Source organism: Scyliorhinus torazame, chromosome 11, assembly GCF_047496885.1.
Source record: "Scyliorhinus torazame isolate Kashiwa2021f chromosome 11, sScyTor2.1, whole genome shotgun sequence".
Classification (NCBI taxonomy): domain Eukaryota; kingdom Metazoa; phylum Chordata; class Chondrichthyes; order Carcharhiniformes; family Scyliorhinidae; genus Scyliorhinus; species Scyliorhinus torazame.
In genome coordinates, this window is record NC_092717.1 from 242,609,809 (window position 1) to 242,625,779 (window position 15,971).

At 54.6% G+C, this 15,971-nt stretch overlaps 1 protein-coding gene and 1 long non-coding RNA gene across 5 annotated transcripts in view; one reads left to right on the forward strand and one right to left on the reverse strand.

The window, feature by feature from the left end:
• LOC140385882 (carbohydrate sulfotransferase 9-like) overlaps positions 1-15,971 on the forward strand; it is a 192,070-nt gene that overhangs the window by 54,899 nt on the left and 121,200 nt on the right. The gene's annotated exons all lie outside the window — the stretch shown is intronic.
• The window catches only part of LOC140385883 (uncharacterized), a 203,002-nt gene continuing 199,855 nt past the window's right edge, over positions 12,825-15,971 (reverse strand). Inside the window, exon 3 of the long non-coding RNA XR_011933490.1 lies at positions 12,825-14,338. This is a non-coding gene — a long non-coding RNA (uncharacterized lncRNA). The remainder of the gene's footprint in view (positions 14,339-15,971) is intronic.

The window sequence follows — 15,971 nt, forward strand, 5'->3', positions numbered from 1 at the left end:
GTCTAAGAAGTGCTAATATCCCTCAACTCCTGGTATCATGTTGTGTTGGGTGCTCTGGATCCGTGGAACACATACAGGTCACCAACACTTAAAATAGTGCAACATTATTTTATTGAATCATTAACTGTTTAAACATACTCAGACTGTGGGTTAACACGATACTAGCTTCAACTAAAGACCTTTGCCTTGTCCTAACCAGTCGATGCACTCAGCACATGGTGAATGTCTGTGTTGCAGGCTGTGAGCTCTGTCCTCCTAGCTAGCTGCAGCTCGAATGAGCGGGAACTCTGATACCCCCTGTCGTTATCGTGCGTGTGCTCTCACTAGTGATTGGCTGTGGTGTTGATTGGTCCCACTGTGTGTCCATCAGTGTGTGTCTGCACCATGATATACTGGTGTATATTATGACAGTTTCTTTGCTCAGTGACTTCCCACCGCGAAGATACAGATTTCAGTGTCAATCCTGCACAGCAGCTTGGGGTTCACCTCATTGGTTGCAAATAAAAATTGTATTCTCTTATGGGACGTCGCTGACTAGACCAGCATTGTTGCCCATCCCTAATTGCCCTTGAACTGAGTGGCATGCTGAGCCATTTCAGAGGGTAGTTAAGAATTAACCACTGTCACATGTAGCCAGACTGGGTAAGGACGGCAGATTTCCTTCCCTAAAGGACACTAGTGAACCAGATGGGTTTTTACAACAATCGCTGATCGTTTCAAGGTCACCATTGATGAGACTGGGTTTACACTCTTGTTAGTGAAATAATTGGGAGTAAATTAAACACAAAAGGACAGGGGTCCAGATTTATTAATTGAATTTAAATTCCACCAGCTGCTGTGGTGGGATGGGTGGCACAGGGGGCACAGTGGTTAGCACTGTTGCTTCACAGCGCCAGGGATCCGGGTTCGATTCCAGGCTTGGCTCACTGCCTGTGCGGAGTCTGCACGTTCTCCCCGTGTCTGCGTGGGTTTCCTCCGGGCGCTCCGGTTTCCTCCCACAAGTCCCGAAAGACGTGCTGTCAGGTGAATTGGACATTCTGAATTCTCCCTCCGTGTACCCGAACAGGTGCGGAATGTGGCGAGTAGATACTTCAGTCGTTAGTGTTATTTGATACATTGAGTATTTTCCCATTGGTGGAGAAATGTTGTCGAAAATACGGAGAACACTTGCGCACTTGGTGGAAGCAGTGACAGGGGACATTTTACATCGACCCGAGATTGTGGATAGGACCTTGGTTTAACGTCACATCCAAAACCAGCATCTAGCACAGTGCAGCACCCTTTCAGTAGTGCACTGGCCGTGTCCGAGATTTTCTGTGCAAGTTCTCTCAAGTGGGACTTGAAAAATAGCCTTCGGATTCAGGGTAATAATGCTACCCTCCATTGGCAAATGCAGGTATTCCGTCAGTCTCGTCCCAGCAAAGTCCCTGTCTGACTCGGCCATGTCTCGATTACAGACTGATGAAAGCAAACATTAGCCTGCTGCCCCGGAGCAAAGGCAAGCGAGGCTCATTTGTATTCTTATTCCGAAGGAAATTGTTTACAGTTTAAAGAAAGTAAGTGGGTTCCGATAATATCTCTTCCTCATCCATTTACTCGCTGCCTTTCGCCCTTGACTGAATATTTTCAGGACAACTTGTATGAATTGGTTTCTCTACCTCTGACCCTCACCCCTTCCATGTTAATTTCCTGCTGCTGTTTTGCGTACTCTATCTACATTAGCAATCGCAATGTGCACATTCCAGGTTTAATTCCTGGATAGCAGTAAAGGCCACAACTGTGCTTTGATGTAATAATTGGTATGGGCCTCCCTTAGATCCCACTTGGAGTCACTGTGACCAGTTCTGGGCACCAAACCTTAGGAATAACATTTTGGCCTTGGAGGGAGTGCAACGTGGGTTTACAAGAATGATATCTGGACTACAGGGGTGAAGTTACAAGGAGAGATTACACAAATTAGGTCTGTTTTTTGCCAGAATTTAGAAGGTTAAAGGGTGATCTGATCAAAGTATTCAAGATATCGGGTGCGATTTACCAGCAGCGTCCCACCGGATTCGGGATGGGATGTGGGCGGTAGATCCTGGGAGAGGCCTCTCCGGGGATTCCCGATGGTTGTTACACCTCATGAGATCAACCAGATCTCGCGAGACGTCGCCGGCTGGATCCTGCCCACAGTGGGCAGGGTCCAGACTCGCATAGTTAAGTGAGTTTCGGAACTCAATTAACTACGTCCACGCCAGCTCGAACCGGCTCACGGGATCGAATCCCCTCGCCGAGGAGACCCCAGGCGGCCACCTTTTGGCAGTGGTCCCCACAAACGGAAGCCAGGCGGAACGGCACTTTGGGTGGGGTGGGGGGGGTGGCCTCCCAGGCGATCCGAGGCCTCCGGGTGGTTGGCCTTTGGCTAGGCCGGCACTGCTGTGCCATTAGGGCACCCCCAACCTGGCACCCTGGCAGTGCCACCTGGGCACCCTGGCTGTGCCACCCGAGTGCCAGGCTAGCCGAACCAAGCTGCCACGCTGGCATTCTGCCTGTGCTGGGGATCGGGCCCGGGGATGCCCTTCCTGTATGAGGTGGGGTAGGGGGTAGGCCCAAGGACCCCTTTATCGAATCATAGAATCATAGGATTCTAGTGCAGAAGAAGGCCATTTGGCCCATCGATTGTGCACTGGCTGTTGGAAAGAGGACCTTACCCAAGCCCATGCCTCCACCTTGTCCCCGAAAGCCAGTTACGCTGCCTAACCTTTTGGACACTAGGGGATAATTTAGCATGGCCAATCCACCTAACCTGCACATCTTTGGTGAGGGGGGGGGGGGGCAGGGGGGAAGGCCCAATGAGGGCTCCATTAATGGGCCAATTAGCACCCAATTATCCCTGAACGCACGGTAATTCAGTTGTTGGCTCAGGGATTAATCGGGAGCCGCACAGCTTTTGCGTGCTTTCCCGAAGGCTTCCCAGCAAACCTGGCCGGGTTCACCAGCGGCCTCCTGGGGTGGGGGGGCGGGGCCTGCGCCGGATTTTGAGGGACCCGCATCTGGTGGGGAGGCTGGGAGAGCTGCTGAAAGGCACCTTCCGGTTTTTGCCTCCGGACCACCTGCCCCCACCTCCCCACGACCCCCATCCCTCCCGCATTCACCTTCGAAGAGAGGTCGCTGGTTGATTCTGGTCGGTGCGGCGCCAGTGGCACAGTTGGCAATGCACCCCATGGCAGACCTTTCCCCACCGGGGCCTTCAATCCTGGGGAAGGCCTTACTCTGGCTTTTCCCCGCAGAACTGACAGGAATTCCACAGCAGTTCTCCAACCAGCGGGTGAGGCCCCATCGAGTCCAGTAAATTCCCGTCGGAAGACTTGCTGCAAGGGCTTTGGTGAGTCCACGTGTGCTGTTTTTCACTTCTTATCTGAGGAAGAATATACTTGCCTTAGACAGAGTGCGGCGAAGGTTCACAAGATTGATTCCTAGGTTGAGAGGGTTGTCCTAGGAGAAGAGATTGGACCCGTACTCTCTGGGGTTTAGAAGAACGAGAGGCTGATCGCATTGGAACATTTACAATTCCGAGAGGTCTTGAGGGACGCTGAGACGTTGTCCCCCCCCCCCCCCCAGTTGAAGAGTCAATCTCAGGATAAGGGGTCGGCCATTTCAGACTGAGCTGAGGTGAAGTTTCTTCACTCAGGAGGGTGGTGAACCTTTGGAATTCTCGACCTCGAGAGGCTGTGACAGCTCAGCCATTGAGTTTGTTCAAGGTTGAAGTCGATAGATTATTGGACACTAATGGAATCGAGGGAAAATGTGGGAAAGTTAGGAGTTGTGATTGAAGACCAGCCATGATCTTAAGAGATGGTGGAGCTGGCTCGAGAGGGTATATGGCCTATCCTGCTCCAATTTCTTATATTCTCATGTTTACACGAGCCTCTGCCAACCTTTCAACAAAATCCTCTGTTCCTTTCTCCCTCCTGGATTCGGTCTAGGTTTTACGTTGTCACTGCCTGTGGTAGCGAATTCCACATTCCCACCACTCAGGGTAAAGACTTTTCTTCAATTCCCCGGCAGATTTTAGTGGCCATCTTATGCCGAAGATACATAGGTACATAGAAGATAGGAGCAGGAGGAGGCCTTTTTAAAAAAAAAAAATGTTGATTCAAAGTTTTTCCAACAAAAAATTTCAACCAGTTAAACCGCGCCCCCCCCACCCCCCACCCCGTAACAGAAAAGAAAAAGAAAAAAGAGCAGAACAGAACATAAACATAGTACAGAACTTATACAGTGGGTTTCTCCCGCACATATTAACCCTCCCGTATGCTTTTACAAATACCACCTGGGAAAAAAAACCTCCCCCACCCGCACAAATATCCCCCCCCCCCCGAAAGAAACACCCCCTCCCCTCCCCCCACCCCCCCTCCCTCCCTGGGTTGCTGCTGCTGCTGACCGAGCTCCTTCTAACGCTCCGCGAGATAGTCTAGGAACGGTTGCCACCGCCTGAAGAACCCCTGCGCAGGCCCTCTCAAGGCAAACTTTATCCTCTCCAGCTTGATGAACTCTGCCATGTCGTTTATCCAGGCTTCCACGCTGGGGGGCTTTGCGTCCTTCCATAATAGCAAGATCCTCCGCCGGGCTACCAGGGACGCAAAGGCCAGAATACCGGCCTCTTTCGCCTCCTGCACTCCCGGCTCGTCCGCCGCCCCAAATAATGCCAGCCCCCAACTTGGCTTGACCTGGACTTTCACCACCTTGGACATAGTCTTCGCAACACACCTCCAGAACTCTTCCAGTGCCGGGCACGACCAGAACATGTGGACGTGATTCGCTGTGCTTCCCGGGCACCTCCCACATCTGTCCTCCACCCCAAAGAACCTACTCATCCTCGCCCCTGTCATACGCGCTCTGTGAATAACCTTAAACTGTATCAGGCTGAGCCTGGCACACGAGGAAGAGGAATTGACCCTACTCAGGGCATCAACCCACAGACCCTCTTCAATCTCCTCCCCCAACTCCTCCTCCCACTTGCCCTTCAGCTCCTCTACCAAAGCCTCCCCCTCTTTCATCTCCTGATACATCGCCGAAACCTTGCCTTCTCCGACCCATACACCCAAAATTACCCTGTCCTGAATCCGCTGTGCCGGGAGCGATGGGAATTCCCTCACCTGCCGCCTCATAGGCGCCCTCACTTGCATATACCTGAACGCATTTCCCGGGGGTCACCTAAACTTCTCCTCCAGCGCCCCTAGGCTCGCAAAAGTCCCATCTATAAACAGGTCCCCCATCCTTCTGATCCCTGCCCGATGCCAGCTCCGAAACCCCCCATCCATCCTCCGTGGGATAAACCGATGGTTCTCCCGGATCGAGGACCACACCGAGGCTCCCATCTCACCCCTATGTCATCTCCACTGCCCCCAGATCTTTAGCGTTGCCGCCACTACCGGACTCGTGGTGTACCTTGTCGGCGAGAGCGGCAACGGTGCCGTCACCAGCGCCCTCAGGCTCGTTCCTTTGCAGGACGCCACCTCCAACCTCTTCCATGCCGCCCCCTCTCCCTCCATTACCCACTTGCGGATCATCGCCACGCTGGCTGCCCAATAATAGTCACCCAGATTCGGCAACGCCAGCCCTCCCTGTCCCTATTACACTCCAGAAACCCCCTCCTTACCCTCGGGGTCTTGTTTGCCCACACAAAACCTATGATGCTCCTACCTACCCTCTTAAAAAGGCCTTGGTAATCATAAGCAAATCTCCACGGATCTACTCCCCCCATCTAGTCCATAAACCCCCTGAGCACCGTCCTAGATCTGGAGCGATCTAATGCTGGGGCCAACACCGTGTTGAAATCCCCCCCCCCATTATCAAGCTTCCTGCCACCAGATCCGGAATGCGCCCCAACATGCGCTTCATAAATCCAGCATCGTCCCAGTTCGGGGCGTATACATTTACCAATACCACCCACGCCCCCTGCAGCCTACCGCTCACCATCACGTATCGACCTCCATTGTCCACTACTATATTCTTGACCTCAAACGACACCCGCTTCCCCACCAGTATTGCCACCCCTCTGTTCTTTGCATCCAGCCCCGAATGGAATACCTGTCCTACCCATCCCTTTCGTAACCTGACCTGGTCTGCCACCTTCAAATGTGTCTCCTGAAGCATGACCACGTCTGCCTTCAGTCCCTTTAAGTGCGCGAACACTCGGGCCCTCTTAACCAGCCCATTTAGGCCCCTCACGTTCCAAATTATCAGCTGGATTGGGGGGCTTCCCACCCGCCACCCCCCCTGCCAACTAGCCATCTCCTTTTCTAGGCCAGTCCCGTGCCCGTGCCTCCCACGCCCTCCAGTCTCCCAGACGGGAGACCCCCGTCCCGACCACCTCTTCTGTTTCCAGTTCCCCATCGGCCAGTGCAGCAGCAACTCTATATCCCCCCCCTCCCCTCGCTAGACCCGTGTCTAGTTCTTTTGCTCCCCCCATAACACTCCTGTAAGTCAGCTGACTCCTGCTGACCCCGGCCTCCCCGCCATCCCATTGACCCCCCCCTCCCCCCGTGTGGGAATCTCCCCTCCCCGTCCTCCCCATCAGTCAGTGTGCGCTCCTCCACCCCGCCCCCCCTCCGTCCTTCCCTAACGCAGGAAAAAGCCCGCGCTTTCTTGAGTCAGCCCCGCCCCCTCTGGCGCAGCTCCTTTTGCGGCCTTATCCCAATTCCCCATCCCCGGGCCTCCCCTCCCTCCAGCACCGACGCCCACATTCTCTCACAGACTCCCCATCAGATCTCTTCCCCCATCCCCATCCATCACCCAACCCGTGGAACATTCCCTACGCATAGTTAAAACACTGTATACAACCGACCTCCCCCCCACAACCACAGAACCTCAGTTTGAGTCCACCTTTTCCGTTTGGATAAAGGTCCAAGCCTCCTCAGGCGTTTCAAAGTAGTGGTGTTGATCCTGAAATGTGACCCACAGTCGCGCTGGCTGCAGCATTCCGAATCTCACCCTCTTCCTATGCAGCACCGCCTTGGCCCGATTAAAACCAGCTCTCTTCTTTGCCACCTCCGCACTCCAGTCCTGGTAGATTCGGATCTCCGCATTCTCCCATCTGCTGCTCCGCTCCTTCTTGGCCCATCTCAAAACCCACTCTCTGTCCACGAGATGATGAAACCGCACCACTACCGTCCTTGGCGGCTCGTTGGCCTTGGGTCTCCTCGCCAGGACCCGATGAGCCCCATCTAGCTCCAGGGGACTCGGAGAGGCCTCCACACCCATCAGCGAATTGAGCATCGTGCTCACATATGCCCCGGCATCGGCCCCCTCCACCCCTTCAGGGAGACCCAGAATCCGAAGATTCTTCCTCCTCGACCTGTTCTCCAGGTCCTCAAATCTTTCCGCCCACATCTTGTGTAGCGCCTCATGCGCCTCCACCTTCACCGCCAGGCCCAAGATCTCATCCTCGTTCTCTGCGGCTTTTTCCCACACCTCCTGGATCGCCGCCCCTTGGGCCTTCCGGGTCTCCACTAACCCCTCGATCGCTGTCAGCATTGGCGCCAGTGCCTCTTTCTTCAGCTCCTCAAAGCAGGCCTGAGAAACTCTTGCTGCTCCTGCACCCATGCCGCTTGATCTCCGCCCGCCGCCATCTTGGTTTTTCTCCCTCGCACTTTTCGCTGCTCCAAAAACGCTTTTTTGACCGCTCCACTCCTGGTCCAATCCATATACTATGGAGGGGGGACCTTGCTCACCTTCCCACACTGGAAGTTGTCGAAAAAATTGCCGTTGGGGCTCCTCAAGAGAGCCCAAAAGTCCGTTTTAACGGGAGCCGCCGAATGTGCGGCTTAGCTCCGCATAGCCGCAACCGGAAGTCGGAGGAGGCCTTTGGGCCCTTGGAGCCTGCTCCGTCATTCATCACGCTCACGGCTGATCATCCAACTCAATAGCCTAATCCTGCTTTCTGCCCATAGCCTTTGATCCCATTCTCCCCAAGTGCTATATCCAGCCGCCTCTTGAATATATTCAAAGTTTTAGCATCAACTACTTCCTGTGGTAATGAATTCCACAGGCTCACCACTCTTTGTGTGAAGAAATGTCTCCTTATCTCTGTCCGAAATGGTTCACCCTGAATCCTCAGGCCGTGACCCCTGGTTCTGGACACGCCCATCATTGGTAACATCTTCCCTGCATCTACCCTGTAATTCTTGTCTCCTGCCCCCCCCCCCCCCCCCCCCCCCCCGCACCCCACCATTGGAAACAGTTGACATTTACTTTCTCAATCCCATCATTTTAAACACCTCCATCAAGTAACCCGTCAGCCGTGTCTTTTCAAGATTAAGCAGCCCAGGTCGCTGCGGTCTGTCTTACTGGTTATATTACAGCAACTGCCGAATCCATTCCTGTTTGTTTGGTGTCTCCCTCGCGAGACTGACATTACAGAACCTGGAAAAATCTATTGAGAGGCTGTGGAATTTCAATATATCCCATTCTTCTGACCATATTGTCAGGGGAGCAGTCTCATCATGTGGCTCAGTGTCATGTTTCATCTTTGAATTTGTCTATATATGTGTTTCTGGAACAGACCTCTTCATTCACCTGAGGAAGGAGCAGCGCTCCGAAAGCTAGTGACATCGAAACAAACCTGTTGGACTTTAACCTGGTGTTGTAAGACTTCGTACCATGTTTCATTTGATCAACACTCCGAAATTCCAGTACTTTGGAATGTCTTGCCAACTTAAAGGTGCACACCTTTGTTACTTTTGCAAGCAGATGACCTGCTGACAGCCCTCACACACCCTCACCCCCCACCCTCACACACCCTCACTCCCCTCACTCCCCACCCTCACACACCCTCACTCCCCACCCTCACACACCCTCACTCCCCTCACTCCCCACCCTCACACACCCTCACTCCCCACCCTCACACACCCTAACCCCCCACCCTCACACACCCTCACTCCCCACCCTCACACACCCTCAACCCCCACCCTCACACACCCTCACTCCCCACCCTCACATACACTCACCCCACACCCTCACACATCCTCACCCCCCACCCTCACACACCCTCACCCCTCACCCCCGACCCTCGCATACCCTCACCCCCCACCCTCACACACCCTCACCCACCCACCCTCACCCCCCAACCCTCACACAACCTCAACCCCCACCCTCACACACCCTCACTCCCCTCACTCCCCACCCTCACACACCCACACCTCACTCACCCTCACACACCCTCACTCACTCCCTCACTCCACCACTCCTCACACACCCTCACACAACCCTCACCCCACCTCACACACCCAAACCCCCCACCCTCACACACCTCCTCACTCCCCACCCTCACACACCCTCAACCCCACCCTCACACACCCTCACTCCCCACCCTCACATACACTCACCCCACACCCTCACACATCCTCACCCCCCACCCTCACACACCCTCACCCCTCACCCCCGACCCTCGCATACCCTCACCCCCCACCCTCACACACCCTCACCCACCCACCCTCACCCCCCAACCCTCACACAACCTCAACCCCCACCCTCACATTCCCTCACGCCCCACCCTCACACACCCTCACCCCCACCCTCACACACCCTCACACCCCCCACCCGCACACACCCTCACCCCCCCCACCCGCACATGCCCTCACCCCCCCACCCGCACAAGACCTCACCCCCCCACCCGCACACACCCTCACTCCCACACCTGCACACGCCCTCACCCCCCACCCGCACACGCCCTCACACCCCCCACCCGCACACACCCTCACCCCCCCCACCCGCACAAGACCTCACCCCCCACCCGCACACGCCCTCACCCCCCCCACCTGCACACGCCCTCACCCCCCCACCCGCACACGCCCTCACCCCCCACCCTCACACACCCTCACCCCCCACCCTCACACACCCTCACTCCCCGCCCTCACACACCCTCACCCCCCCCCGCACATACCCTCACTCCCCACCCTCACACACCCTCACTCCCCACCCTCACTCCCCACCCTCACCCCCCCGCACACACCCTCACTCCCCACCCTCACACACCCTCACCCACCACCCTCACATACCCTCACTCCCCACCCGCACACACCCTCACCCCCCCACCTCACACACCCTCACTCCCCACCCTCACCCCCCGCACACACCCTCACCCCCCACCCTCACACACCCTCACCCCCCACCCTCACACACCCTCACTCCCCACCCGCACACACTCTCACCCCCCCACCTCACACACCCTCACTCCCCACCCTCACCACCACCCCCCACCCTCACACACCCTCACCCCCCCCGCACACACCCTCACTCCCCACCCTCACACACCCTCACCCCCCAACCTCACACACCCTCACTCCCCCCGCACACACGCTCACTCCCCACCCTCACACACCCTCACCCCCCACCCTCACACACCCTCACTCCCCACCCGCACCCCCCCTCACCCCCCCACCTCACACACCCTCAATCCCCACCCTCACCCCCCCGCACACACCCTCACCCCCCCACCCTCACACACCCTCACTCCCCACCCTCACATGCCCTCACCCCCCACCCTCACACACCCTCACCCCCCCACCCGCACACGCCCTCACTCCCCCACCCGCACACACCCTCACCCCCACACACACACCCTCACTCCCCACACACACACCGTCACTCCCCACCCACACACTCACACTCTGTCCCCACACACACACACCCTCACTCCCCACACACACACACACCCTCACTCCACACACACACACATCACTCCCCAAACACACACACCCTCACTCCACACACACACACACACCCTCACTCCCCCCCTCACCCACACACAGATTTACTACCCACACACACACCCTCACTACCCACACACACACCCTCACTACCCACACACACACGCCCTCACTCCCCCCCACACACATACCCTTACTCCACATACACACACACCCACACCCCTCACCCCCCCGACACACACACCCTCACTCCCCACACACACGCACACACCTTCACACCCCCACACACACACACCCTCACTCCCCACACACACATACACACCCTCACTCCCCACCCACACACACACCCTCACTCCCCATACACACACATCCTCACTCCCGACACACACACACCCTCACTACCCACACACACACCCTCACTCCCCATACACACACACCCTCACTATCCCCCCCACACACACACCCTCACTCCCCACACACACATACACACCCTCACTCCCCATGCACACACACACCCTCACTCCCCACACACACTCACACACACACCCTCACTCCCCACGCACACACACCCTCACTACCCACACACATACACACCCTCACTCCCCATAAACACCCACCCTCACTACTCCCCTCCAATACACCACACCCTCACTCCCCGCACACACACACACCCTCACTCCCTGCACACACACACCCTCACTCCCCACACACACACGCCCTCACTACCCACACGCACACCCTCACTACCCACACACACACCCTCACACCCCCCACACACACCCTCACTCCCCACACACACACGCACACACCCTCACTCCCCCCACACACACACACGCACTCACTCCCCATGCACACACACACCCTCACTCCCCACACACACACGCCCTCACTACCCACACACACCCTCACTACCCACACACACACCCTCACACCCCCCACACACACCCTCACTCCCCACACACACATGCACTCACTCCCCATGCACACACACACCCTCACTCCCCACACACACTCACACCCTCACCACCCACCCACACACTCACACACACCCTCACCAGTCTCACACACACAACCTCACTCCCCATACACACACATCCTCATTCCCCACACACACGCACCCTCACTCCCCCCACACATACACACCCTCACTACCCACACACATACACACCCTCACTCCCCATGAACACACACCCTCACTACCCCCCTCCCACACACACACACCCTCACTCCCCGCAAACACATGCACCCTCACTCCCCACACACACACGCACACACCCTCACTCCCCACACACAATCACACACACCCTCACTCCCCACACACACTCACACCCTCACTACCCACCCACACACTCACACACACCCTCACCAGTCTCACACACACAACCTCACTCCCCATACACACACATCCTCATTCCCCACACACACACACACACACACCCTCACTCCCCCCACACATACGCACCCTCACTACCCACACACATACACACCCTCACTCCCCATGAACACACACCCTCACTACCCCCCTCCCACACACACACACCCTCACTCCCCGCACACACGCGCACCCTCACTCCCCGCAGACACACACACCCTCACTCCCCACACACACACTCCCTCACTACCCACACACACACGCCCTCACTACCCACACACACACACCCTCACTCCCCACACACACACACCCTCACTACCCACACACACACACCCTCACTCCCCACACACACACACTCCCTCACTCCCCACACACACACACCCTCACTCCCCATACACACACACACCCTCACTCCCCATACACATACCCTCACTCCCCATACACACACACACCCTCACTTCCCACACACGCACACACCCTCACTCCACACACACACCCTCACTCCCCACACACACAAACACACCCTCACCCCCCCCCCTCCCACACACACACCCTCACTCCCAACACACACTCACACCCTCACTCCCCATACACACACTGTTGCTAACTTTGGTTGGCTCTTAATTCGAGGCCCATTTGGTCTTTGTACTGAATTTGCTCTGTTTCTGGAAGCTTTGCTCTTGAGTCGCCAGGTATCTTTATGATACCGCCACGAGGTTCAAGTTAAGTATTCATCAATAACTCAACACACCAATCAGTAAGATTCAAATCAAAACACATTTATTATACACAGTAAATCGCTACTTATGCATAAACTCTACTTTCTAGACTATTCTCTATCACTAAAAGGCCTATACTTAGCTTCGGACTGGCCCACCAGGTCAGGGGAACAGATGGCCTTTTGTTCGATTCTGAGTCTACAGGATTCAAAAACTGGTATGGACTGGTAGCTAGGAGCGCCTCTCTCGTAGCAAGTGTTGACTGGAGACTTACTTGGTTGATGCGGCAGCTTAGGCAGTTCACTCTCAAGGGTTGATTCGAGTTGCTGAGTGACCCTGCCAAGAAGGACGATTTGAACTTGGGGGCTTTACTTTATAGCCCCCAGGGGCTTCCCGCCCCTTTGGGCGGACCCCGTACCTGGTTCCAAGTGATTGGACTACGTTCCGATCACTTGGATCAATTTCTCCAATACTGGAGCTGTTCCCTGATCGCTGGGCGGTCCCGAAATGTCCGTTGGCCTCCCTTTGTCTTGGCTCCTGCCGGCGCCGAGGAGTCTGGCTTGGCCTTATTCACCTTAAATGTTTCAATTGTGCCCGGGGATCGCTCATTAGTATGCAGATGGCTGCTGGTTTCAGTGCTGTCTGGTCTTTTGCAAGTTCTCATACACAGGATTTCTGCACTTGCTAGTTTTTGCCAGTGTTGGCTGAATTTCCCTGTAGTCTTTGCGGACCTCCATTTTAAGTCGGGAAGTGGCCAACCCAACTCCTTGTAATCACTAACGCGAAGCGTGAAGGATCACATAACTGCGTTGTCTTCACTTCCTGACCCAGCGAGCACTCTTTCATGGCCTCTACACTGACCATAACTATGTATGAAAATTTATAACTAACAATTCTAAGTGGCGCTATGTCACAACAGGGACATGCATTACAACATTTTTAAAAACGGTACCTCTAACGATCCTCAATAAACTATCCACACTCAAACAATCAAAAATAATCTACAACACTTTAAATGTACAAACAGCAGCAACACAAGTTTCTCTGGCTTGGCAGTCAAGCACAGAGGTTTACATTTCTTTATTGAACAAAACATCCATAAAGAAAAGCGGATGCACTTTAATTCACTCGAGGGGTTAGGGGGTTTGATGAAGTCCGAAAATAGGGGACCTAAACGTGTGTACCGGGGTGCGAGAGTGGTAGGCTCTCCTTCGCCATTTTCTGAGTCTAAGTGTCTGCACGACACTGCAGAGTATCGACAGTACTGAGAGTGATTCTACAATGTACGATCGTGAGTACCAGGTTAGAAACTTGTCACACCAGGCCGGGGTGTCGGTAACTATCTCGGGGTTAACTATTTCAGGGTGTAGTGTATGGTAGGGGTAGGAATCATTCACGGCCTGTATGGTAGGGGTCAGGGGGTTCGCATTCACGCAGAACCGAATACAAATTACAATAATGACGAAAAACACGGATGACATCTTCATTGTTGTCTTCTTTCCTTTCTTCTCTTCCTCTTTTTCTTCCTCTGAAGTTCCTGAGGTTCCGGAGTTCTATGGACACAAGCATAATACCTGTTACTATCTTGTGTAATATCTTGAATGTTAGCATGTCTGTCTTTTAGTGCCAATTTCCCTTTATAATTTGTCACCGTGTGTGACTCCCTCATTTTTTTTTAAACCGAATATTTGGACTAGACATCGAAGAACATACTGCCGTACTGCGAGCCGTCTCGCAGCCTGTGTCATTTACCATCCTAGTGTTTGAGGATGTAAATAGCAGAGGGAAGCTACCATAGGTTGCCAAAACCAAGCAAAAGAATTATGAACATAATGAGCCAAAAATGGAGTGCGTATGGGCCGCGGCGGGTAAGAATGTGGTCATCGTGGGGGCTGCCTCTTGTGATTACCTTCGAATCAGGAGAGTAGTTATGATTGTTGTCTGCCGACAGACTAGTTCCTCTGAACTATTGTCTGGGACAAACTTGAAAAAACTTGAAACTTGTACCTTTGTCTGGGACAAACTTGAAAAAACTTGAAACTTGTACCTTTAACAGCCGGGGGGGGGGGGTTAAAGGAGTGGTGACGTGGGGGTTGTGAAAACCTTCGAGTTTACGCACACCACTTAACGATAACATTAATGAACAAACATTGAACAAACATGCTGCAGGTTTCATCAGAAAGGACATCGTAAATCACTTTGGACTGGGGTGTAACTAGCATAGTAACTAGGCAGTGTAGTGTGGCCAAAGAAGAGAGGAAGGAGGAGTGAAACAAAAATGAAGTGGCCTTGCTGAGGTGTCCCTGCCAGGAGAAGTGGTGGGTAAGCGCTCACAGTTTGCATGGGGCAGCTGGGACCTTGTAGCTGCTGTGGGTGGTGTTCTCTTTCGTGTCTGGGGGCTAGTCTAGCTGGTGGGGGTCTCCTGCAATCTCGGGCGAAGTGTCCTGACTGCCCACAGTTGTAACATGACCCCTGGGGCACGTAAGGCGGAGCAGGCTCTCTGGCGTATTGCTCCCTGGGATATGGTTCCCTGTGGGGAGTTGGGGCTGTTGGTGTCATTGCTGGTTCGGGGGGCATTTGTGGGCTGATTCCGTTGCTGTTTCAGGGAGGCTTGACATTCTCGTGCGTAATGTCCTAATTGGCCGCAATTATAACACTCCTGGGATTTGGTTTGCTGTGGGGGGCTGTTCCTGCCTTTGTTCACCCATGCGGGGTTCTGGTGAGCTTTAACTGCTTGGATATCTGCCTCTGCCTGCTGTTCTTCGGGTTTCCTAATTACGGGTTTGTTGTGGACAGATTGCTCCCAGGTGCGGGACAACCTCTTTAAAACCCATTTTTCGTTGTGCGCTTCTTCCGAGGGGTCATAATTGGTACAGGCTTTTTGTCCTGCCTCTGTGGCATGGGAGATAAGGGTGCGGGTCCATTTGGCCATGTTGTCTTGAGACAAATGGGCGCGGTCTAGGTTTCCGAAAACTGATGTAAAATGGATCCACAGGCGTCCAGCAAATGCTGTGGGGTGTTCTGTCTTCTTCTGCCTCACTTATTCAGGCCTTCTACTGGGTCACCTCTGTTGTAACCGATCGCATCTACGATCACCGTGTGCATCTCTGCAAGGGTGCCTCCTCCTACATTCTGTGGGTCGGGAAGGGCTCATACAACAAGTTCTTCGTTCCAGGGATCATTCTT